Source organism: Cibotium barometz, chromosome 35, assembly GCF_041138505.1.
Source record: "Cibotium barometz isolate CiBa-2024 chromosome 35, ASM4113850v1, whole genome shotgun sequence".
Taxonomy (NCBI): Eukaryota; Viridiplantae; Streptophyta; class Polypodiopsida; order Cyatheales; family Cibotiaceae; genus Cibotium; species Cibotium barometz.
In genome coordinates this window covers 40,811,147-40,824,922 of record NC_141080.1, presented here as the reverse complement: position 1 = coordinate 40,824,922, position 13,776 = coordinate 40,811,147, and the positions used below count along the sequence as shown (strand labels likewise).

Here is a 13,776-nt window from a genome sequence, read left to right as displayed (position 1 = left end):
CAAGAGGAGGCCTCTTGTTTGTGTTTGATCTATGTCCGCCCTTTCAGATGGGTGGTTTGTATGCAAGGGCCTCGAGCTTGTTGTTTGTGTCTCGGCCCACCCTTTCAAAAGACGATTGGAATGCAAGGGCCCGCGTTGGTGCTGACCTACAGGAGGAGGCCTATTGTGTGGAATGCAAGGGCCTACGATGGCTCCCTTGAGCTCTTGTGATTTGCTTGGTTTGGTTACCCTCGCCAGGCCTCGAGCTTGTTGTTTGTGTCCAGTCTCGGCCCACTCTTTCAAACAGACGGTTGGAATGTAAGGGCCCCTGCTGGTGCCGGCCTACAGGAGGAGGCCTCTTTTTTGTGTCTGGTCTTTGCCCGCCCTTTCAAATGGTTTTTGTGTCTGGTCTTTGCCCGCCCTTTCAAATGGGCGGCTAGTATGCAAGGACTGCTATAAAAAAAGCCAGGTGCCCGCTGGCGCGAGTGGTAATGTAATTTTTTTAATGGTTTTCAAACCCCTCTCTCTCTCAGCCCAGCGGGCTACAGGAGGAGGCCTTGAGCTTGTTTGTGTCTGGTCTTAGCCCGGCCTTTGGGACGGCCCACTGGTATGCGCCTTGCCCTAGTGTTGCTAAGAAAACACACCCGGCTTGTAGCTAGAGCGGGTGGTAATGCATTTTTTAATGGTTTTTACCCCCCTCTCTCTGTCTCTCTCATCGTGTAGCCCACACCGGCGCGGGCTACAAGAGGAGGGAGCCTTGAGCTTGTTTGTGTCCGGTCTCATCCAGATCTTTGAGACGACCGACTAGTATGCCTTGTCTTAGCACCTCCGAAAACACAACCCTTGTAGGCGGATATTTTTTATTATTTTCAAACCAGACCATGCTGGCAGGGGCTATAGAAGTAGGCCTCGAGCTCCACTCTTGGCCTGATCTTTAAGATGGACGGTTAGTATGTGCCCGGGCACCTTGCCTTAGCACCTCCAAAAACAAAGCCCTTGTAGCCGGCCGGGCGGATATTTTTTATTGTTTTCAAATCCCTCACACTTGTTGTGTCCACTCTCGGCCCCATTGAGATGGCCAACTGGTATGCCCTCCCACTGCCCTAGCGCTTGTTTGTGTCTGCTCTCGGCCCCTTTGAGATGGCCGGCAGGAATGCTCAGGTTGCGATTCTTTCACTGAAAACAGCCCGCATAACCCATGCCGATGCGGGTGACTATTTTTGTTGTTTTAAAACCCTTCTCTCTCTCTCCTTCTATAGCCCGCGCCGGCCCAAGCTACGACCACCCTCATGGCAGCGCCATGCCATGGATCTTCACCCAGATACGAAATCTGGTGGACTCATAGAGGGATGCTCTATACCATCCCCCTGTAGTTATGGCCATTGATTACACTTATGATACAGATTGGCGCCCGCCCCAAGTGCAGTTGAGAGAGAATGCAAATGAAATCTATAGGGTAGAGTTGTTAACATCCCATAGATTCCACCATAGAATTGGATGTTATTCTACCTAATAAAATAAGTGTAGGCATTTTTTTTTTGAAGTAGTAAAATAAGGCATCCAACAGTGGTTCTCAAACATGTTTCTAAAGGTTATTAGCATATAACTCACAAGGTACTTACTATATGTTTCAAGCTCGGGACCTTCTTGAGATTGTTTCGACTACCCTAAAAAATGTTTGAATAAGCTTAAAGGACCTAACTTTTTCCATTACAACTAGATCTAGGACATCTTTGTCTCTTAAATAAAGTCGATCATTCTAGTAATCATGTTTTTCTTCTACATTTATGGTGGATGCATGAAGTTTCAGATCACATGTATAATCTTCTTACTTTTTATAAAACTCAATTACTAGAAAAACTAAATTGGATTGATCTTGTGGTGTGTGTGGGACATTGCAATAGACCCACCAATAATTTGATTACTTGAGGTAAGGAACTCTCTAATCTTATTGGATTCATATGTTATACGTACCTGCCGCCCGAGGTGTAGTTGAGATAGAATGTAAATGTCCATTAAACTCTCTCTCTCTCTCTCTCTCTCTCTCTCTTTGTCTTTTTTATGAAATTTAGTATGGCCAATATGGACTGTGCTGGCACAGGCTATCAAAGGGACTTTATTTTTACATTTTTCTGGAATTAAAGCCTCTTTGTATGGTAGATTTGATTTCAGAGTCTCACGAGGATAACATGGAAGGCTTTGAAAATAATGAAAGAGTTAATGTGGGCATGGGAGAAGATGATGCTAGAGATATGACTATAAAGAACAACAAAGAAGAGGAGCATTTGAATTAGCAAGATGCAAGATTACAAATTGTGCCCTACTTCTTACGTCCAAAAGTGTTGAAAAAAGATAGAGTCAATGACGAGAGTAGCATTTCTATGTTCCAAGGTGAAGACATCCTCAAGAAGGTTAGAATAGTGAGTTTCTTTGAATGTCCTCCTTCGATGGATTTCTTTATGGTTCTTCGCCTCGACCTACATGGGATATGATCACATAGGAGCACGTGCAATATGGGATATATGTGGCAACCTCTTTGCTTTCTGACCATGGGATTCTTTGCTATGTTGTGCTTTGTACTTTGCATACATTAGCTACTGAATATGTTCTTTGTCTTGTTTTGGGTCCTTGCAATATAGTATATCTGCATACGATCATTTGCCACCTCCATGGAGGGCTAGGGGACTAGTCTTGAAGATGCAAGTGACCCTTTTAATGATGGCCTATATCAAGAAGTTGTTGGGTGCCTTATCTTCTTATGTAACACCGTGGGAGCATGGAGATAAGCCATACATTCATGGCTTGCTATTTCGAGCTTTTGTGCCATTGTGGTGGTATAGCAATGGAGCTTGGTTGCAGCATATTGGTATGGATTCGTGAATGTCGTTGGGAATATTGGCTATGTATTAGGTGTGGTGCTGCTATTTTATTATGTTTGGAACCTTTCAATGCTTGTTGTTTTTCCACCGTCGATTCATATACCAACATTTTCTGGTTTGTGGTTGATTGAAAGATGCTTTAAAATGAGATGTAATTTTGGCATAGATTATGACTTGGCCTGAAATTTCTTCTTGTTATTTTTGTCTATGTGAAGTATGCTGCTCAGATTTTTTGTGCCAGAGTGACGTGATCTCGTGCATAAATTACTCATTTCAATAGACATTGTAGATGGCATTACCTTTTCTTTTTGGGATTGTATTGATGAGATTCACTCGTTCCCACTCGCCTGTTGTTTGGTATACCTTGTTCTTGGGAATGATTTATACACTTTCAAGGGGCTTGGAAGGCTTGGACATGGAAATATTCACTCAATTATTCAAGCATTTAAGTCCCAAGTGGTAAGATTCCTCAATTTCTTAGCTAAATGTGCCTTCAATGGTGCTTGGGAAAGATTTATACACTTGCATCTGGGGTTTTTGGCTCTGCAAACAAAATAAACCAAATGTTAAATTAGGGTTTTATAAACCTAATTAGTGGTTTATTGCATCCATTAGCATCATTGGCTTACTTATTAGACAAAATCACATGCTATTTTTGGGGGGATATTTTTTGGTGAGATTCCTTCAGTGAGCTTTTTTGCTATTTTGGTCAGCTTTTCTAAAGATATCTTCTTATTCATGATGTGTGGTGGCTAGGTAATGGCCTCTATACACCACTTACAGGCACACAAGAAGAGAACACAATGGGACTAAAATTGGGGGACACTCAAATCCCAGCTCGAAGGACACCAATCAAACTTGCACCTGCCCTCTTACCTCGAGTCGTCTATGTTGGACACTTCAACACCCTCCCAAACTCCCTATCTGGTCTAGTTGCCTCCTTTAGCTATCCTCTCAAGTCATCTCTGACCTTGGGCACCTCTTATCATCAATTTTAGAGCCTTTTATAACGACAAATGACATCCAACTGAACAGATACCACTCCAATTGACACACAACCCTTCATATTCTGACTCCGAATGCCTCCACTAGTGCGTGGGTAGAAAATTATCCTCTAGGATCTTCTGATGTCCTCCAACATTAGCTAACCTTATATTCTCAACCCCACGACCTTCCTGTTCCCTCAACTGACCTTCTTCCAACCCTTCTCTAACCTTCAATCACTAATGACAGCTTCAATAGTTTGAAGGAGAACCGGCTAACTTAGAAGCCCTGTCTCACATAGAAAGCTTCTCCAAATGTCCTCCCACCTCATCAAACAAATGTCTTGCAAAGTGACCAGGTATTAATCCTTCGAACTCAAAAAACCATTCGTGGCATGAACAAACTGCCTGATAATAACATGAAGTTGACGAATGAGGGCCTAAAGGTCTAAACCTCAAAGTGCCAAAGCTACTAGCATCAACATTGAGAACAATCTGTAGCCATTATCCCGTTGTGCAATCAACATGCCATCTGTGCACATAGCAGTGCTACGTTGTCTCTTAACCAGTTGTTCATTGTTACACTAAGTAACTATGCCACGCCTCCCTTCTCAGCTCTAACGATGTTGCCTCCCTATTGTAGTATATTGTGAGTTCTCCATCAATGATGTGTCTCTGCTGAGATTTTCTACGTGCTGAGTGTGTCCTCACCAGTATCCAGACCGAAGTTTTTAGAGTGCTTTCTTGCAATGCAACATTTACGGCACTCACAACCTGGTTTCTACCAGCTGTCATCACCGCCATTTGATTGCCTGTTCACAGCTCTCATGGCCAGTTTTGCATCTTGCTATTATCACGATCGATATTAACCCTCAATTAATGACAATGTAAAATCTCCAATTTGACTCATAGGCAGGTGGATATAAGCTTCCATTACCAATTCTCAAGTTAGCTCATCTTCTGTGTTGCACATTGCCTTCCCTCAGCAAGGTTTGTAGCTTCACCTGAAAAGAGCAGCACCTTTAGATTTGCTGACACAAGCAAGCTCTATAGTAGTCCATCCATGTATGATAAAAGGAATCGCTCAAAGGCGTCCATAGCAATAAGAAACTCCTTGCTACATCTTCCCAAGCTCCACATCCATACTCGCTACTCAGCCAGTTGAAGGCTCGCTGTAGGTATAAAAGCTTCACATGGATGTTTAAATCTCACTATAGAAATGAAAAAGTAGTGAATCTCTCTCTCTCTCTCTCAATAATGTGAAACTCTCTTCCTCTCTCTCATTGTTGAATTCCTCTCTCTCATTGTTGAATGCCTCACATATAGCCACTCAAACAAATTTCTCCCTCCTTTCCTCTCTCACTAGATTGAGCCTATGGTTTCACATGTCTCTTTCTCTAGTGTAGAAACATTTCTGAATTCTCCACAGTGTCAGTCAATGGATTTACACAAGAAAACACTACACATAGATAATCACAAGATAAGCCCATATATCACCCATCTCCCAATTAAGATGAGCTTATGTAATATATAGCTCAATTAGACAAGGATTCACAAGAAGAGAATTTCGAAATGAAGAGAAGTAGCATATAATAAGGAAAGGAATACTCCCTCTTTTCTTAAATTCTCTCGCACTATTCTCTCTCTTGTTGACATACTCATAATCTATTTGTAGCAACATCTCCCTCGACCTTCATAGGGTTAAAGAGACACTACACTTAGATATGATAAGTAGAAAGATTAGAATAGAGAAGATCAAAAGAATATTATTCCTCTTAATGATGCAATCCACATAGGATTAGAGAGGAGTTGGGCAACATAGAATACCATCTTAACAAGAGATTAATAGATCATAGTTGAGTCTTATAGATTTTCCACCTAATAATTTACCCAGCAGCTTGCAGATCAAGCGAGGTACTCTTGTTGTCTGATCTCATCGCCGTATGGCCAGCCGCTGGCTCCTCGCATCATGCCTGCTACTGGCGCTGATCAGCTTCAATGCCACGCCGGCGTCTTGTCACAAGAAGAAGATGATCAAGGCCGGCCCGTCCCAATACAGATTCTACCTCCACAACACCGTTTACAACCCGATCGTGAATAACACCTACTTCACCTCGGTGTACGGTTCGCCCCCTCCGGGCACTTTCCTCAACGCCTTCAGCTTCGGCGTGGTGGCCACTTTCGAGGCCCCCCTCACGCTGGGTGCCTCCAACAGCTCGGCGTCGGCCGGGGTGGCACAGGGCTTCTACGTGCTGGACAGCCTGAAAGGCTTCGTGCTTTTCCACACCTTCACCGCCACCATCGACGACGGCACCTACAAGGGCACCGTCACCATATTCATGGGCCAGATCGTGGAGTCCCAGAGAGTGCGTTGTTGGCGGCACCGGCGACTTCCTCCTCGCACGCGGTCTCGCCACCAATCGCCTCGTCGAGCTCGTGCGGGCCGCCCCTGCCCGATGGATCCTCTCCTTTGATCTTGACCTCTACTACTAGACCATTTGCATCGCTGTCTTTAGTAACTAACCCGTTGCTTAGTTTCATTAATTCTCCTAACCTAAGCCTACTCACATCTTCTAAAGACCCGATGTGTAACCAAAAAAATCATTATATTTTATTGCTCTTATAAAAGAAATATGCATTTACATCAACAAACGCCTCAACGCATATTCGGATGCCTATCAACAAAAGCCAATTGGCATCCTAGTCTTTGCTACCTATTCGCTACTTTTTCATTAGTTAATTTATGCCAGCTAGGTTTGCAACCTTATTAATAAGGTTACCAACTTTATTATCAAGCCAGTGCAGACAACATGCGAGAGTGAGCAGATGCACCCTCTGTTGGAGCTATATATAGCTAGCCCTAACTCACTCTAGGTCTTGCCTATATATATGTGACTTGTGACTAATATGATTCATTCTTGTGGAGCGTATGTGGTGTCTCTTGTCTCGTCTCTCTCTCTCTCTCTCAACATGGTATCAGAGCGATTCTAATTATAAGGGAAGCATCTACGTCTTCTTGATCAATTTATGATTATGATTTCATGTCTTACAAGATTGATCTTTGGTAACAGCTTTGTGTAGGGTTGATTGGTTCTTTGATTATATGTTGCCTACATGATTTTATAGCTCCACTTGTTGTAATTAGAATTGTTTTTTAATCGCGTCCTTAAAACCAAGACCAGGTGCTGGTGCGTAGATGGTACAGTGCTGGTGAAACATATCAAAACGGTTTGTCAATCGGAGTTCCGAGTCAAAAGTTGGGACAATTCAGGCAAACTGCATCTAAAATAGTAAAACAGGTTCTTTGTGAGAGCAAACAGGTAGTTGTCTCTGAGTCGTAAGTAGGACTTGATCGTCAAAGCTTTCCGTCGTGAAAGCTTCAGACGGATGCTTGTTGTACAAGCTACAATCAGATACAAAACTTGTCGTGCAAGTTGCGTCATAACGCGGGGCTTTTTCTTATTATTATTTTCTTCTTTTATGGACCTCTAAGTTTGCTTACATGCATGAGACACGGGTCTCCACTTTTAGAGTTTTAATTTTATGTTCGACATGAAGCAAGGAAAGGAGCAATAATGGTATAACATTGTCCAATTGATCAAATGATTGCAGACATTCTCACCAATGGACTCCATGAAGCTCGGTTTACACTTTTGTGATTAGAACTTGGAGTTATTGCGGTCTCCCTTTTTGGAGATTAGCACATCTCACATCATGTCAATTTTGTCTAGACTTGTACATAGCCTATAGACTTTAGGCCACTTCACACATTACTTCACATCATGCACATTTATTCTTTGTACTTTGTATATAGAAGCACATTGCACATGGACTTTAAGGTGGCATTGTACATTTATAGGTTACGAGCTCGGGTTTTTCCTTGTGCTCCCAAGGGTTTTTTTACTCGCAGAGCTGGAGAGCTTTATTTGAGTGGGGGTGCTGGAGCTATATATAGCTAGCCTTAACTCACTCTAGGTCTTGTCTATATATATGTGACTTGTGAGTAATATGATTCATTCTTGTGGAGTGTATGTGGTGTCTCTTGTCTCGTCTCTCTCCCTCTCTCAACACCCTCATGGTGGAGATCAGTGCAGATAACAAGCGAGAGAGAGAGAGAGAGAGAGAGAAAGAGGGAGCACCTTGACGAGAGCTTATCTCCGGTAGCAAAACGAGAGAGAGAGAGAGAGAGATTCAGCTCCATGGAGCCCTATAACAAAAAACGAGAGGGAGAGAGAGAGGGTGAGAGCTCCACGAGAAAGAGAGAGGGGTTGCTTTCTTTTTTTGTTGCCAACTTCCTATTCGCTACTTTTTTGTGATGGTCTTGAATTTTAACCATATCTTAAACGTATAACTTAATCTAAGAAAACATTAAACTCACTTAATCTTGCTATTTCTACATAGCAATACAATCAAATTAACCTTCGCAAATAGCAAACAACCATGCATGCTATATCCAAGGTTCCTATCACATAAGCAAAGAATCATGTAATCTCAAACAAACATTCACATGATATAAATCTCTATCAATTACAACATAGCATCTCAATCAATCACAATGATATAAATCTCTATCAATTACAACATAGCATCTCAATCAATCACAATGTATGTGTCTATCTCAAGATTCTATCATCATCACCATGCTCGACAACATGGTTAGTCATAATGACCAAAATCTAGCCAATCTAGGGCTTTCTTCGATGCCTGTCCAACCTTCATAATGGACATCACGGCTATCCTGGGTATGTCTCTAGTAAATCTCGTCCACTTTGGGTTCTACCAAATGGCTTCCAGAGGGTATAAATCACGTTCTCTATTGTCCGATGTTCCCTATCTAAGGACGGCCGCCCGAATCCCAAAATCTCATGTCGAGTCTCATCATACACATGCATATCAATCATTCATCTCAAAACAAAGCAATCATAACTCATATATATCATCTCTAGTCCATAATCTTTCAAGGCATGCATATTCAAATCAATTACAATCAATTTCAAGTATAAAACAAGCTTTTAATTTAAACAGTCTTTAACTTCTCTTTATCTTTTAAGTCACATGGGAGTCCTTGTTTTTAACATAATCAATTATCATGTTCTAACGAGGGAGGTCATCTCTAGTCACTATAACTAAGTCTTAACTATGCGTATGCATTAGTCCATCCGGTCTATATAGATAAGGTTGTCAATCTTGATAGCAATTTCTTAGGCAAAGCCTAATAACTGGTCTCTTTGGGAGAGTAATATCTTTCAATCTATGTAGAATTAGAGAAAGGCCAAAACTATAAAGTTTTAGGACTTCTAATGCTCTATAACGCATGTCTCAGTGATGGTTCTCTAAAAATGAGTTCTAAGGTCTCTTTGAGAGCATTTAAAACAGCCAAAGTTGTGTTTTCAGCATGGAACTGTCAAAAACAACCAAGTGCCCCACTTTGCACCTTGAATAACTCAAAAACGAAAGGAATTTTGACTTTCTAGAGTCTCATACACTCTTGTATAATTTCTTGCCGTGTCTAAAACTTTCATGTTTACATCAAAATATGATTTTAAACGTAGGGAAAGATAAACTCTTCACAAAATAGTCCCTAATGAAGGTTTTATCTAGAGTCTAGTCATAAAAACTAGTTAAATATTATCTTTTAATTCTTTATCTCCAAAAGTATTTATTCTATGAGTCACATAGAATAAAGAGATCATGTATAATTAATAAAGTCAAGAATTACTCATCGTTAAGCGTGCCTATATCGACTTAGATTCTCTCATATATGCACTTATCTATTTTTTTATTTAATCTCAAAAGCAAAATAATGAAAAGAGTGTTTGTATACTTTCCCGATATATTTGCTGATGTCTTAGGAATCCATGTCTACTCTCCAGAAGTTGGCAAGAGCTGCTTGTAGATTTGGCAAGCCTCCTCATATCTGTTGTCAGGGGGCTGCAATCTGCAAGGTATAACTCTGCGCACAATTATCAGCAGATACTAGTCGTATGGGTACTTAAATTTACCAGAACGCATGCAGTCTACAACCAACCGTGAATGGTATAGCCAAAATCAATTGTATGTGAAAGTCGACTCTAAAAATAGGTCATGTTTTACTTTCTTTTTATCAAATTTCGATTTGCATGTCCATCTACACACTTTAAGGCTTCCTTTGAGTATACTAACTAATTGAAAACTTAATCTTTAATTTTTACTTAATTTTAACACTTAGAATCTTTAATATCGAAAAAGCACTGAAAACCTACTCAAATTCATTATTACTGAAATCTATCGCATCCAAAACTTAGGACTATCTTTAATTATAACTTGGTTTATCTCGGAGGTATGTTACCATTTTCATTAAAATCACCATGCCAACTTTTACATCATCACCATCACTAAAATCCTCCAAATCTTGTGTCTGAAAGGTCTAAAACCTTAACGAGACTAAGGTCCAGAACACATTAAAACCTTAATCCAAAGGTATATTCCATAAAAATTAATCCTAAAAAATTTCTCTCCCAACTACCGAGAAGTGATCGATTTATGATTGTAGTCTGGAAGAGATGCATGCAGCAGATTCCAGACAGAAACATGTCCGCCCCTGACCTCCAGAATGTCCTCCAACGTCATCCAACTACAAACATTTGACCCTGAACTTCTTAGAACCTATCAACTATCCTTTGCTGATGCCCTGTCGCGACACTAGTCTACCCTAGCTGCCCATGTAAATTGGTTCGAATGACTGACGCAGAATTCGATCCCAATATGCCGTCCTCCTTGCCCTCTTTTTGTCCTCTTGGTCCAACTAGCCTCAATCTCTCAACCCCAAAACCATGTTGAACATTCCCCTATTCTCTTCGGACCTTCTGCTGACACTAGTCCAACTGGTCTGACGCGCTTCCACCTTCGGAGGCAAAACCAAACGACTCAGAAACTTTCTCTTACTTGTCCGTCAAATCCTCCTAACCCTTGGGTTGCTCTAATTTAATGAAGATATGAATTCAAAGACTGTTTGCTGCCCACATCTGACTTACTATTGACTGATATGACCGCCACTCATTGTTGATTGCTGAGACGGCTGACTCAAGTGGAGCATAATTTCTTAGCTCTGAGTCCTATAACACCTCTAAATCCTCTTTTTGTCCTTTTGGTCCAACTAGCCTCCATCTCTCAACCACATTTAACATTCCCCTATGCTCTTCGGACCTTCTGGTGACACTAGTCCAATTGGTCTTGACGGATACTGCTTCGGCCTTCGGAGGCAAAATCGACTGACTGAGAAGCCTTATCTGGATCAGGAACTTTCTCTTACTTGTCCGCCGAATCCTCCTAACCCTTGGGCTGCCCTAATTTAATGAAGATATGAATTCAAAGACTCTCTCCTACCCACAACTGACTAACTATTGTGACTGATTTGACAGCCGCTAATTGGCTGATTTGCTGACAGCGAGACTCACTTCAAAGACTCTCTACTACCCATATAGTTGATTTGCTATTGACTGATTTGACCCCACTGATTGTTAATTGCTAATGGCTGACTCGATTGGAGAAGAATTTCTTAGCTTTGAGTTTTCTAGCACCTCTAAACCCTCTAAACCCTCAAAAAAGACAAAGATTCAACTCTATAGATACTTAATTGATCATAATGAACTTAGAGCTGATACACAGAATGACCAATTTGCCCACAATCCTATCTGACTTCTGTCTAGCTTTTGATTGTCAAAATCCACTCACAATATCTTCCCTTGAATCCAAAAAGATCCAAACAACCCTTTTACTAACCCCCTAGACACATAGCTACTGCGCTGACACTCTTTTGACCCTCTCTAATTGTATTCTCTCAATAGAAGATGACTGCTTCAATTATGGGACAATTATGACTTTCAAGACATCAAACATACCTTCACAATTGCTCGATCTCAACAAAGACAATCAAAACAACTCAAACCAAGCTTCAAATCACAAATTCTCATCAATCATGACACAGATACAAGCTTTAAACACAAGGATTTTTTCACAAAAACAAAGACAAATTGTCTCAACACCCCTGAGACAATGGGTCCAAACATATTAGAAGAACACACTAAAAAACTTCCAATTTTTCAGAGGTAGGCTCTAGCTATTTCTCTCCTAATCATTGGCTTCACTCACGAATACGAACTGCAGTGAATTTACAACCACAAACCAGGAGTCCTTCCCAAATAGTCACAAATCAGCACATAACACATCAGTAGCAATTGAACATGAATTAAACTAAACCATGTTTCTAACACAGTTGCCTCATAGAAATCAATGGAGACATATCTCGTGTTTGATTCTTTGGACCTCGCTTTCTTTGCTGTGATTTACTTCTACACTGAACTCCACTTTTACAATTTTTGAAAAATAGAAGACCCTCTGTTTGTAGCTAGTCTCTTCATTGTAGATCCTTCACACAATTCACTCACTCCCTCTCTTGCTCTCCTCTCTCTGTCTACTTGTCTAGTCTCCTATAAATTATCGCAATTCCCCCCCTTTTGGCCGGTTGCCACATCGATGCCTTCTAGAACAATTGCATTAGCTCTCTTGTTCTTCCATGCTCCTTCTATTTTGGTTTTTTACACCTAATCTTATCCACTCGTGTTGCCACGTTGTTTTTTGTCACTCAGGATACATGTCATCCTCCTTATATACATTAGATGTTCGCACATATGGCCCCAACCTTGCAGTGAAACACTTTCAAGTGTTTCACACTCTGTTTTCTGCTTTCACACATAACCCCGATATGATATGGCCTCAATCTCATGCCATTCCCTTTGCTGCCATGCATTTGACCTCCCAAGTCTTGCAAACTGAAAGATCCATTAGAAAAAACTTCATGTATAATAAAAGGTCCGTCTCATCTGACTCTGAATTTAGTCTGAAATGTAGTATCTAGAGAATTATTGTATATGAGGACCAACATTCCCTTCTTCAGGTCTTTGCTTCCAAACTTATCATTAAAAGTTTCAATTCTCTTCTGACTGACCATTTCATGCCATTTAATGGCTTCCTCTCTGCCCAACATATTTAAAGAATATAAACTAGTCAACCTCTTTTTCTCTTGTTCTTGTTGGGTCATGTTATGTTGTAACAAAAAATCAAGTGATGGACTCACAGTTGATCAGAATGAAATCACAGCTGCTGTGTTGATCCAGAATGACTAATTTTTCCCAAAATCCCGTCTAGATTCTGACAATTAGACTAACCTCAAAATATCTTCCCTTGAATCCAAAAAGATCAAAACAACCATTTTACCTCATCATTAGCTAACTCCTTAGACATACAGCTGCCTCTAGTTGACACTCTTCTGACCCTATTTGACTGTATGTTCGCTTCAATTATGGGAGAGCTCTGACTTCCAGAACGTGATACATACCTTCACAGTTTCTCTATCTCAACAAAGACAATTGAAACAACTCAAACCAAGCTCCAAATCATAAATTTTCATTAATCATGACACATATACAAGCTTTAAACACTAGGCTTTCTTCAAGAAAATAAAGATAGATTGTCTCAACACCCCTGAGATAATGGATGAAAACATATAAGAAGAACACACTAAAAAACTTGGGGTGTTTCATAAGTAGGCTCTAGCTATAGCTCTCCCAATCATACAAAGTGGACACTTAGGAGTGGCTTAAACGCCGGGGAGTGGTCACTCAAATGGATATCTAACGAGCTGGCAAGGCATCTTGGTGAGACTTTAAACTTGAGTTTTAATTATCACCCAACTTGTTTTGCTTGTGGGGATTGTGTTTTCATTGTATTACTACTTAATGCGAGAAGATGAGGATGTTGAAAGTGACGGTGATGATGAAGGTGGTGGTGCACGTGGTGAAGATGATGAAGACAAAGACATCACATTAATTTAATTAGTTTTTGATGTCTTTATCTTTATTCATTTTTGGGACACACCTTCTGTATTTTGTAACTAT

At 40.7% G+C, this 13,776-nt stretch overlaps 1 pseudogene; it reads left to right on the top strand.

The window, feature by feature from the left end:
- The first annotated feature begins 5,738 nt into the window (after positions 1–5,738).
- Positions 5,739–6,334, top strand: LOC147618446 (dirigent protein-like; annotated as a pseudogene).
- Positions 6,335–13,776: the final 7,442 nt, after the last annotated feature.